Source organism: Pteropus medius, unplaced genomic scaffold (genome assembly GCF_902729225.1).
Source record: "Pteropus medius unplaced genomic scaffold, Ma_sr-lr_union100, whole genome shotgun sequence".
Classification (NCBI taxonomy): domain Eukaryota; kingdom Metazoa; phylum Chordata; class Mammalia; order Chiroptera; family Pteropodidae; genus Pteropus; species Pteropus medius.
In genome coordinates, this window is record NW_024351730.1 from 33,442,053 (window position 1) to 33,454,102 (window position 12,050).

A 12,050-nucleotide genomic window follows, 5' to 3' on the forward strand; every position below is an offset into this window, starting at 1 on the left:
AAGTAGAGGGGGTCCTCCTGTGAGAGAGGGTCCATAGCTTGGAGCTGCCTCCACAGGCAGGCTTTCCTCTCTTCTCCTGTAAGATATTCACCCTCAAAGTTTTCACAGATCATAGGCTCTTGTTGCTTTGGGAAACTTAATGGCTCGGGGATATGAGAGCTACCAAATGCTACTCTGGCCTAAGAACTGGCCCAAAGCATTTGAGCTAGTGATCAGTGCTGGAGTTCAGAACAAGTCACCCCAAGATGTGTCTCTGTGGTATGGGGGATGTTCTGAGTTAAAGGCAACTTCAACCTTAGGCTCATGAACTTCTGCCCCTCCGTTGACCACCTAGAATAACTTGAATTAGGGGCCTTGCCCATACATGATAAAAGGTTATCAGAGATTACCTCTTTGACCTTTCTATAGGGCAAGACAAACTTCTCTTTACTAAATATCTGCTCTCCCTGCAATGACTCTTTGAAGCCCCGAAGGCACCTTACCTCATCCCTAGCTCAGAATGTCTTGTATACCCATGTTCCATTTCGGTCTCTGAACCTCCCCTGCATGTTATGTCTCTGACTTTCATGAATGCAAGGTTCTCATCCATATGAATGTATAAACTTGGTTATTTTCTCCAGATAATCTGTCTCGTATCTACTTGATTATTAGACCTGCCAAAAGAAACTTGACGGTAAATGAAAGTTTCTTCTGCCCCACATCAGAAAAGTGCAACAAACCCTGTTCAACAGGGTTTCTGGGCCGTTAAGATTTTATTCTACCCTTCTTTGCCAAAAACAAAACTTCTCCATCAAAATCAAGGTGGCAGCAACAATTTTGCTTCACCCACACTTATCCACCCTGAATTTAAACAACCAGTACATTACTAACTTTCATTGCTACAATTCTCAGAATATTTATTTATCTTTGTAAATAAGCTAACTATGTGGCTCAAAAATTAGATATCCACTTTCTAACAGTCTCCCAGTGAAATAAAATATTTGCTTCAAAAAACTATGGGGTGGGGACACTATCATGAGATGGAGGAAGGACTGCTAATGGGTTTTTGAAGGACGGTGAAAACTTGACGGTTACACAAACTGTACACTTTAAATAGGTGATTTGTATCATCTGTGAATTATATCTCCTAAAACTGTTGTTAAAAAAAAAAAAACAGCTATGAAGCCTAAGTCATCTAGATAATTTATCAATTATTGATTCACATTCTAGAGTAAATTGGAAACTGATTTTTTAAAGGATACACTTGAGCTTCTTGTAGACCTATATATCCTATACCTATACGGAGGATGGCCATTTAGGTTCATTAATTTTTACTAAAGGATCTCAACCCTAACCTATAATCCCAGTAAGCAACACAGAATAAACATCCCCACTCGATATAACCTTCAACTGTTGGCGAACTTCTATTAAAATCTCTTGACAGTAATTGGAGGGATGCTAGAACTGAAAACCTGAGTGAATGGCTCCTCTGCCTTCTCAGACCCACCAGAATGACAGACTGGTTGAATCGGTTATGTTGTGATGTTAAATGTATACAAAGCCATGCATTCTGCTGCGTGGATGAATAAAGTGAAGTATGCAAATTTGAAAAAGAAAATCTCTTGACAGAGAAATAGAGTATTTGAAGATCAAGTCCACCTATCCCATTAGAAAATGTAGATTTACCCTTAAAGAAGCCCCAAGCCATTAAACAACAGTATGTGTGACTATAGGGTCTTAGCAAGCAAAAAGTATTTTTCATGAATAGAGTAAGAAAAAGTACAACTACAACAAGCAGTCCTAGAAAATGCACCACTATCAGATGGGTACACAGGATGCTTTCCCACTGCCTTGGTTCAGTCTTCTCTACGTCCTTCTGTGACACAAGACATTTCCCTCAGAAGTAAATGCCAGGAAAACTTCTCTAAGGAACTGGTATGTTTTCCCCCTTTATCTGCATTGAATTGTAAGTGATGGCCTCCAAGATGCAATTCCATTTGCATAGGGTCCTATGGTCAGTCCATGCCCTTTCTAATGTGCTCCCCCACAGTAACTCAACTATCAGTTGTATTTTATTTTCTGTTTTTAACGCTTATGTTTGCCTCAACTGCTTCATGGATATTAATAATAGAATAAATAAGAAATAGATTTGGGGTGTAAGTGTATTTTAACACCACCTCGGTGCAAAAGAATGTGTTTCCTAAAAAGCTTTTGCTGAATGCCCAAGTCCTGGAACAAAGATGACCAATAAACGTTTGTTACTATGAATCTACTTTTTTACTGAAAGTAGAATGAGCTTTTATATGTCTATTACTAGGCAAGAAAATAAAACTAAGCAACATTACAGGTATTTTCTTTAACTGTAAGATTTGCAGTTTAACTTTTTTGGCCTTCTACTTTTCTCTTTTGTTCTAACGTCTTCAGTATTATTTTTAATCAGTATTGTAAGAAGCTGGTTAACTCTGACGTTAATCATTAAACTATCCACAGAAAAATTACACACGAGAGCTCAATAACTCTTTAGCTAATTATCCAAGCTGTGGACAAACCTTATGTCCTGGAGATAAGAAGATAGAATATATTGGTTAATCCCTTTTAAGGTACTAATATTTACAAACTTTCCTCCCACCTTATAGTAATGTTCATGCTCAATAAGTTTTTAACTATCCAATATCAGCCCTGGTTTCATACGTTTGGAGAAAGGCAAGAGTTTTACCAACTGGCCCTTAACACACACTACCACACACGGAATCAGTTGTACCAAAGCATCGTTTTCTAAAAAAAAAAAAGCAGTCTGAATTTTCAGTTTGTATTTTACGTTCACTTTCAAATAAAACTGGTAGGGACTAATTAAAACCTAGTCATCTCAAATGGACAGTTTTCTATTTTCTACTAAATATACACCCGATACTCACCGACCTTTCAAGCCACACACATCTCAAAGGGCTGTCACCATTTACTCACTCAGAGGTTCAAGGGCTCCGATGTCAGGGTCCGTGCGCTCGGAGGCAGAGCACTATCAATCGTTTATGTAAACGCTGAGATGAGTCCGCCAGACCTTCCGAACATACCCTAAGGAAGCAGATCCTGCTTCACGATGACATCCAGCATTTGTACTGTGTTTTCTAAACCGTGAAGCTTTTCCAAAATCTCCTTGGCTCCTTCCCAGACTGCCTCCTTCCTGCATCTCCCCAGTCTGCCTGACCGCCCGGGACTCCGTCTCCCCTCCAGCGCGCTCGGGACTCGGTCTGTAACCACTGTCTCAGGACCGAGCCCGCGCGCGCGGCAAAGCCCGGCCCGAGGCGACCTTCCCGCCGACACCCGCAGCCCCGCGGGCAGTCCCCCACCGCGCCCGCGCGCTCCCCACGGGCCCGGCACTCACACGCGCGGCGAACAGCCTGGGAAGGTGCGGTCCGCGGTGGTGGTCACGGTCACTGTCAGGGGTGGCAGACGTTAACCAGGAGAGCCGGGCGGCGAGGAGGCGAACGCCGAGTAGAATGAACGCAGGCTTCACATCGCACGCCTTTGGCAGCGGCCGGGGAGAAGGCGGGACGGCGGCCCCTCCCTCACGCCCGGCTCTCTTGGGGACAGAGCCCTCTGCAGGGCGGAAGGCCTGGCGCTGGCTGCCTGGCTGCTATACACGCCTGGACGGGCCGTGTCCCCTGTAGCGTAGTTACCGAGTTCCGTACCCGCTAGCCAGGAAAACTGAGACTACCCCGGAGCACGCAAGGACAACTCCAAACTCCTTTCTCCAAGGCTCTTCTGAAATGGACAGTTGGCGATTAGCCCTGGTAATCCCAGGACTCTTCCCCAGCTGAGCAATACCTTCTCTGGCCTAGATGGGTTGGGTCACTGCCTGTAGCGTGCGCCCCTAAGCACCAGGGGACGCTGATGGCCTTGGTTTTTTTTAGTTTCTTTTATTTTTAATTTATTTTTTTATGCGAAGCAACCCTTGGTTGACCTCACAGACTGCAAGGACCTTGTCAGTTTACAATCCCTTATTTTTTAGCACTGCAGCACCTGGTCTTCCTAGGTAGTCTCCCATCCAAGTACTAACCAGGCCTCACCCTGCTTAGCTTCTGAGATCAGATGGGATCTGGCTTGTTCAGGGTGACATGGCCATAGACTTTTTTCAGTTTCAAACCTTGCCCACCTAGACAAGTAGGAGGTCACTGTTGAATAAGCTTCTGAGAAATTAGCTTCCGAGAAATTTTTGAGGCCAAGAGCTAATAAAATCAGGAACTAAATCTATGGGGGGTGTGGGAGGGCAGGGAGTGATGAGGAGAACAAAATTTTTTAATGAAAATATAACTGAGAACAGTTTAAAGGTATTCTTTGCACTCCTGTAATAAACACTTCTTTGCAAGACACTGATCACGTGGAAAAGTTGGAAAGTAATTGTACAGATTCAGGAAAAGGGTTCGTTATCAGGCTTTATGAGCATGTATGGCTGTGCCAAAATTCACCTGTTGCATACACTTTCAGAAATTAGTACTTGTATCTAGTTTCTGGTTTGCTTTTACAAACAAAAATAATATCCATTAAGCTATTAAAAGCAACACTAGGAATTAGTGTTAACTCTCCATTGCAAGAAAGTTTTAGCCACGAGGCCTGAATGAGAAAATGGATTACGCATAATTTTTTTAGAATTTTAAAAATACCATGCTGTATACTTTTAAATGACTTAAGAGTATATGTCTAGGATGAGCCCAAACACTGGGGTGAAATTGTTTCTATGCATTAAACTTCTGAGTCAATTTAAAGACCCTTATGCAAATACATTTGTCATTTTAAGCTAAGGTTGGGAAAAATTCTTGAGAGATGGCTCTTAATAATTGTTGGCAAAATTGAAAAACACCTTCTAAAAAATAAAACTTTATTGATATTAGTAAAGATGAAAAAATTTCCAGCTAACTCTGAAGGCAATTCCAAGAGGAGAACTTATAAAAATGGAGAAAACACCATGGAATTGAATAAAAGGACATTAAAAAAATAGTAAGTTGAATATAGCATTCTGCAATTACGTGAAATAAAAACAAACCAAAATCTTATACATAGAAAATAGAATGGCATACAAGAAAATGTTCATTTTCTGGGTAGTAACATTATGGTTCTTTTTTTTTTCTTCTACTTTAGAATAATTTTCTTAATTTAATATGATATAATGCAGATATACAATTTTTATATTGAAAAATGAATTTTGTTTAAAAACAAAATAAATTGATAAAATGTCAGTATTTGTTTTTAGTCAGTAAAAAGTACATATAAAGACACATGATAATACAGAGTAATATCCTCATCCAAAATAGAGCTAAAACCACTAAAACAAACAACAAAAAACTTTCTGACTTGTTTTTAGTCTAATTTTTAAAATATTTTAGATTGTGATTTTTTTCATATTGATATTTTCATGTATTTGCTAGCTAAAGCTATATTAGATCCTAACGTCACCCTAATAACTTCCCAAGCTGATCATTGCTGTCATATTCTGTTTGACAAATTCAGATTAAAGTCATTGTTACATAAATGTATTGTATTGTAAAGAAATGAGTCATTTTAACTCATAAGTTAGTATTTTATTTTGTGTTAATTATTTTCAAGTGCCCTATTTTCTCTTTTAGTGTTTTGGTATTTTAGATTACAGAATATTATGGAGGGAGGAACCTAAGGATAACCCTGCTAATTTTACAGATGAGTCACCTATTCCAAAGGTGAACAATTTATACAAGGTCAAAAGTCAAAAGAAAAAACAAGTGACTCAGCTTTTCTCCGACCAGGGCCTGCTGCCCTCCACCTCATGATACCATTGTTATTTTACCTGAAAAGAGTAACTGCCCAGTGTTTATAGAGCCTGGTATTGGAACTCTCACTAAATGTGTTCTCAATCTGGCACTTTTTCTTTTCCATTTAACTAAACATTTTTCTCTCTTATTATATATCAACAAGAAGAAAATAAAAATCGCCTATAACGCATAAGCCATATGCCATCTGTTTTAAGTTTTTCTCTATATTTTCTTAAAAAAAACAAAAGTGGGTTTATATACAAAGCACGGGGATGAAGGGCATCATCTCTGGAGTCCAAGGGCCTTTGTCTGAATCCTGGCTCTCCCAAACCCTGAAGATTTGAACTTGAACTAGTTGCTTAGTCTTTTAGCGGAGTTATTAGTAAACAGGAGAAACAATCTCTCAAATTAGTTATAGAAAATAAATGAGATAATGTGCATGTAAAGCACTGAACAGAGTCATTATCACTAATTAGCACTCAATAAATGGTAGCTATTATTTGTAAACTCCTCTATTGCAAACATGGTTCCTTGTCATTCAATAACTTTTTACAACTTTATACTCAATGGCCGCATTGTATTCAATTGTTTGTCATGTACCAGAATTAATTTAACCAATCTTTCTATTACTCTCAAAAGATCCTTGTAGCTATGTCGTTGCACATAATCATATAAGTTTCAGAAAGGAAATTGCTAGGGTGAAAGGTAAGGCCCATTAAAAAATTTTAATACATATAGACAATTTTCCCATGCAAACTCTGTGCCAAATTCAGTCTCTCAGCAATTTCAGAGGTTGTTCATTCTCCTAAACTCTCACAAATTCTGAATAAAATGATAAGTTTTGTTTTTAATTTGGTAGTTGACAAATGGCATATCAGTGTTTTAATTTATATTTCCGTGACTTAAGGAGTGAGAGTAAACTTTTTAAAAATGTTTTGTGATCATTGGTGGCTTATTTGTAAATTTTCTATGTAGGCCTTTTTCTCATTTCTTTCTATTAATTTTTTAGATGGCAGAATAAGTAAACAGAAAAGTCTAGATCTCTGAAAATTTGCTGGACTATCTCCAAGCTGCTTAAAGTCACTATCATATTGTATGTGCCTTGCAAACAAACCACAGAATTATCAGAATTAGACTTTCTTTACCATTCTAATTGAAAGTTTGGGGGCCATCTAGAGTCCCCACCTTTGGCACACTCATTGGAGATCTTAGATGAGCGCTGGCAGGGGTGAGGTGTCTCACTGTGTTTTTGCAGGCAGTGTGCATGGACATAAATAGACAAATAGGGAAGATGTCCTCCAGTGATGGGAGCAGACAGACTCATTCATGAAATCATTTGAGCCTCACTTTTGAAAACTTCAAAAATTACTGGGAGTTTTTTTTAAAAGAGGAGGTGGAGGTAGTAATACTTCTCTCCAATAATCACACCAGTGAGGGGCTATTTTGTATGGGTTTCCCAAGGGTATCAGTGCTTGATGGACTGTCAGCAAAAGACGCAGGCAAAGGAAACACATTCATTTAATGTTGTCAAAAGATATGGCTTATTATACAGAATGGCAACCAAAGCAGTCTTCTCATTAAAGGAAGAAATTTCCTGGGCCTATAACTCCACAAATCAGGTGTCCTCATTTCAAAGCTGCCATGTGGACCTATGAGAGGCTCTCTTCATTTCTCTAAGGGGATTTTTAATGTGCTCTGTTAAATTAAAAAAAAAAACAAAATTAACTCCCACAGCTGAAAGTCATTTTGTGAGTTAGATTTTGCTGAGCCAAAAATGCTAGCCAAGAAGATCAGGGCATGGATTCTAAACCACCAGCAGCATGGTTAGGTAGAAAAGACAGCATATTCACTGCCCCCGAGTTTTCCAAGCATTTTTGTATATCAGGGAGGGGGAGGAGGGAAGAAAGAGATGTCTGAAGGAATTTACATGAGCTATAGACAAGGGCTGGGAGAAGGTGAGGCAAGGCCAGCCCTGGGATAGACACAGAGTCCCATAAACGAATGTCCACTCCTGTAGATTGGCTGCGGGCGGCAGCCCAGGAAACCCACCAGTGGAGGCTCCTGGAGTTAGATGGTGCCTGGCTGAAATAACCTGAGGTAATAGCCACCTGGAAATTAATCCAAAGTCCCTACAGGCAAAACAGGAATGTGAGCAGTCTCTTGTCAGAGCTGGTCAGCAGCTATTAACAGACTAACAGTTCTGTCTCTTTCATTCTTCAGCAACTGTAATTTAATTTAGAACACCTCAGAATTTTCTCCTTGTCATTCTCCTCTTTTCATCCAGGTCATTCAAAGAAAGCATCGCCGATGAACGTCTGCAAGATTTTAATTATGCTTAAATTATGCTTTAATTATGCTTAAGCATGCAGTTCGGCTTGTCGGGCCAAGGTAGTATAAGGTAAGTGGCCAGTCTTGATGACTTTTTAAATAAGTTAGTTATTTCATAACCAGCAATATAGTTTCCATTTTTGTTTTTTAAGTGAGAACCATCAGTATACCAGGATACATCAGCTTTAGGTGTTGGAGTTTCTTTTAAATATTTCCTAGGAAGCAAAATAGTGACAGTCAGCAATATGCGGTAACCGAATTCTGCGGGCAGCAAGGTTACTGGATGGAGTGTTTGCCGTATCATTAGGGTGATGTGGACTGCCAAAAGGAGAGTTGTCTCATACAAAGTTATCCCGCTGACAGACAGGTGCCACGTAGGATGTGAGGTGTGTAAGTCTTCTACTGCATGGGAAGCATAAATGATTTAGGGAGTTCCTGCAACAATGTCTTCAGTAGCTTTCACTAAAAGGACAGTAGCGGGGACTGCTGGCAGGCAAGGAGGCATTCCCTGTGCTACACAGTCCAACTGTTGACTATAAGATCCTAAAGGCTGATGAGATCCTCATGCTTCTGCATGAGTACCCCTACTGTAGTGCCATCTTGTTCATGCACAGACAAAAGGACAGGTCCCAGTTTGGATGACCCAGAGCTGGAGGATTGCTCAAGCTGTCCTTTAAAGTCTTAAAAGCGTTTTGTTGTTCTACTGACTAAATTAATGGTTCTGATAAGCAGATATGCAACACCTCATACACTGGTTTAGGAATCAAGGAAAAAGTAGGGATCCAATTGCAACAGTACCCTGTCAGTCTGCAAAAACCTCTTAATTGTCTCTTAGTAATTGGCTTAGGGTATCTTTGCACACCTGCCAAACAATCACCATCAAGCTTAAGTTCTTCAGAAGGTAGAACATGGCCCAGACTCACCAACATACTGCATTTTCTCCTTAGATAACTAATGTGCTTTGTCAGCCAGAGCTCAGAGCATTGTATAGCTGTTTTTATTGCAGGCCTCAAAACAATTAGCACAGAGTAGTGAGTCATCGACATATTGTAGCAAAACTGTTTTCTCAGAGAATGTGAAATCATTTAAATCTTGCTCCAATGTTTGCAAAAAGTTGGATTTTGAATAATTCTCTATGGCATACAGTCCTGGTGAATTGCTGATTGTCTCGGGTAAAGGCAAATAAGAATTGTTTTTCTGGATTCACAGGAATGTTAAAGAAAACACTGCATAAATCAATGACAGTGAACACTCACTTCTTGGTGGAATACTGGTGAAGAGAGTATGTCAATTTGGGACAAATGGATGTCTTGGAATTACTATAGGATTTATGGCTCACAAGTCTTGAACAAATTTCCAATGTCTGTTGTAAGGTTTCTTAACAGGCAATATTAGGGTATTACATAGGCTTATACAGGAAATAACTAACCCTTTCTTTATATATTCTTCAATTATTGGTTTTATTCCTTCTGTTGCCTGCATGCTGAGGGGATATTGGTTAACCTGTGATAAGGTATGATTTTATCAGTGGTGATTGTTATGGGGCAGCACTGTGAATTCTGCCAACATCAGTGTTGGAGAAGGCCCATGAGAGTGGTTATCAGTTAGATGTTTTGGGTTACTCTCAAGAAAAAGAATATTTTCTTTACCATGTCCTTTATGTGCCCCATTAATTTCATTTGTGTCCCCATTTGAAAAAGTATAGTGCAATGTTAAAGATATTTTCCCTTAGGAGAAAAACTTATTGAGGGCTTATGTTTGCGTAGGATGTCTCGACCTAATATATTTACCGGTTAGATAGACTGATTAGAAAGCAGTGAGTGTCCATTAATGGTATTAAAGAAAAAGTGAGGTTTGGAAAGAGGTATTGTTTATGAGGCGTTCTCAATGCCTAAGACTTCAATTTTCTTAGTACTCCGAGGGAGGGATCCTCAATCAGCACAGGGTTTAAGGCAGAAAGGGTGGTGGTACTGGTGTCAATTAGGACAGGATAATAGCCTGCTCCTTCATCAGAGACTGCCGCAGCTGCAGCCTCAACTGCAGGGGCAGCTTCTTTCGCCTCAAGAGGAGGTTCTGGGAGTATTGCACTTGATGGTTGGGTTTTTAATTTTAAAAGGATTCATTGAGATGGGCTCAGAGGGTCAGGAAATAGCTGCGAAAGATAGGGGTGTTGGTGGGGAGGAAACGATTCCAGGGCAAGGGGGAGGGGTTGCATAAATGGATTCGAAGATTGAAAACGAACTAGTACTAGGGAAAGTTTCTTTGCGGCTTTCCAAAACTTTCTTTTCTTCTTTTAATTTACTACAGGTTTCAGTCATTTTAGAAATAGCTTCTTGTATAAAGCTATTTTATATCTGCAGCTCACCTTCTAGCTTCAGCGTACCAATTAAAATAAACTTCCCATTCTAATTGCTTAGTACGTTTAATTCCTAATTTAGCTCGTAAAAAGACCAATTTTTCCAAACCAGAAGTGCTCCATTCGGGGAATTGTAGAGACACGTCACCTTTAGTAAGGTTAACCCATTTAGATGTGAATGTGCACGATTCGGTCTCATATTTCTTATTCATGGCACCAGGAGGCATTTTGTGGCGTGGGGCCGGGGACGTGTCAGAAGTTTGATTTTCCATAATTTAAAATTGCTCTCAAACGACCAAGGCTGGGAAGTTGTTCCCGTCAGCAGAGCGCTGCGTGGCCGAGGGTGCTCTCCCAGCTGCGTCGGGGGCCACTCCCTTACGTGACTCGGGGGCTCGAGGTACCGAGGCGACCAAGCCGTTTTGTGTACCTCCCCGACGCGCCCGCGACGTCCCTTCTGACCCACGAGCTAGGGGTGTATTCTTCTGTTGGGAGCCCGGCGAGACCCACAGCACTTCACAGATTTATTTATGAGTCCAGACTCTTTCGTAAAGAGTCTAGAAACGCGCCCGAGAAGGAGGGAAAGAGTGATTGTCTCTTACCTTGGGAGTGAAAAATCACCCCTGTATCCGGCAAGAGCAAAAACCCAGAGTGTAGTTACAGGGAATGGCCACAAGACGTCACCATGAACTAAATCATCTCAAAGATGAAAAACAAAATCCAAATTGAGGGCGTCTCCGCAAAGACTGACCAGTCAGATGAAGGACCAAGGACTCTCACACTCGCGGTACCGACACTGAAGGAACAACCCCTCACCACATCTGATCTGCCACTTAAGAACACTTTCCTGAGGGAATAACCCTCCTTGGCCCAATAAAGCTGTGTGCTTCTGTGTAGGATCCCGAGATCAAGGCTTCAAGTTCTACAGCTATATTCAGACACTTTTTACAAGATCCCAGACCACGGATATTTTAGAGACACTAACACACCAGCTTCCAGGAACCATCTATTCTCCTCACCTGGAAGGCCAGGAAATACGGGGGAGGGGGCGTAAGGGGTGCAACTGGCACCAGTAAGCATAAGTTTGCAGGAAGACTTTCGAGGTGATACAAAGGTTCTAGTAATGGTTATACAACTGTATACATTTATTCAATTTCATTGACTCGTACACTTAATTTATGATATCTAAATTTCAATAAAGCAGTTTTTTAAAAAACCAATAAACAACAATGTTCATTCTACATATAAAGAGAAGCATTTATTTATTTAAAACATTTAAGAAATTGTACAAACACATATTGTGCTCTTTCATATAGTATCTACCAAAGTTTAACATATTGGAAGCCCGAGTATTAACTAGAGCTTTCTTTATATTATCTCGGAATAAATCTTCTTTTGTCATCTCTGCTTAATCAGAGAAAATCATAAAATTGCCAGATGAACCAAACAATACAAAAATCTCAAACTATTTCTGACTGAGTCCACGAATCAGATTTTTTCCCAGTACTGTACAATTAAAACAAATGCAGAAAAAAATTACTTCAGAGACTTTCTGCCACTATAACAAACCTTTATCACAACATTTTTGTGCTCATCAAAAATACTTT

The 12,050-nt window shown here is 40.1% G+C and overlaps 1 protein-coding gene and 1 pseudogene across 6 annotated transcripts in view; both read right to left on the bottom strand.

The window, feature by feature from the left end:
* LOC120588304 (broad substrate specificity ATP-binding cassette transporter ABCG2-like) overlaps positions 1–12,050 on the bottom strand; it is a 150,683-nt gene that overhangs the window by 55,761 nt on the left and 82,872 nt on the right. For 4 of the 6 annotated variants that reach the window (XM_039845666.1, XM_039845669.1, XM_039845667.1 and 1 more), the window contains exons 1-2: positions 3,362–3,779; positions 2,944–3,051 (exon numbers count right to left, since the gene is read on the bottom strand). The exons of 1 other annotated variant lie outside the window; for it this stretch is intronic. The gene's annotated coding sequence lies outside the window, so the exon portion shown is untranslated. Of the gene's footprint in view, positions 1–2,943; positions 3,052–3,361; positions 3,781–12,050 lie in introns of those variants that run through there. One more of the 6 variants, XM_039845672.1, reaches the window with a different exon arrangement.
* On the bottom strand, positions 3,988–4,106 carry LOC120588514 (uncharacterized; annotated as a pseudogene).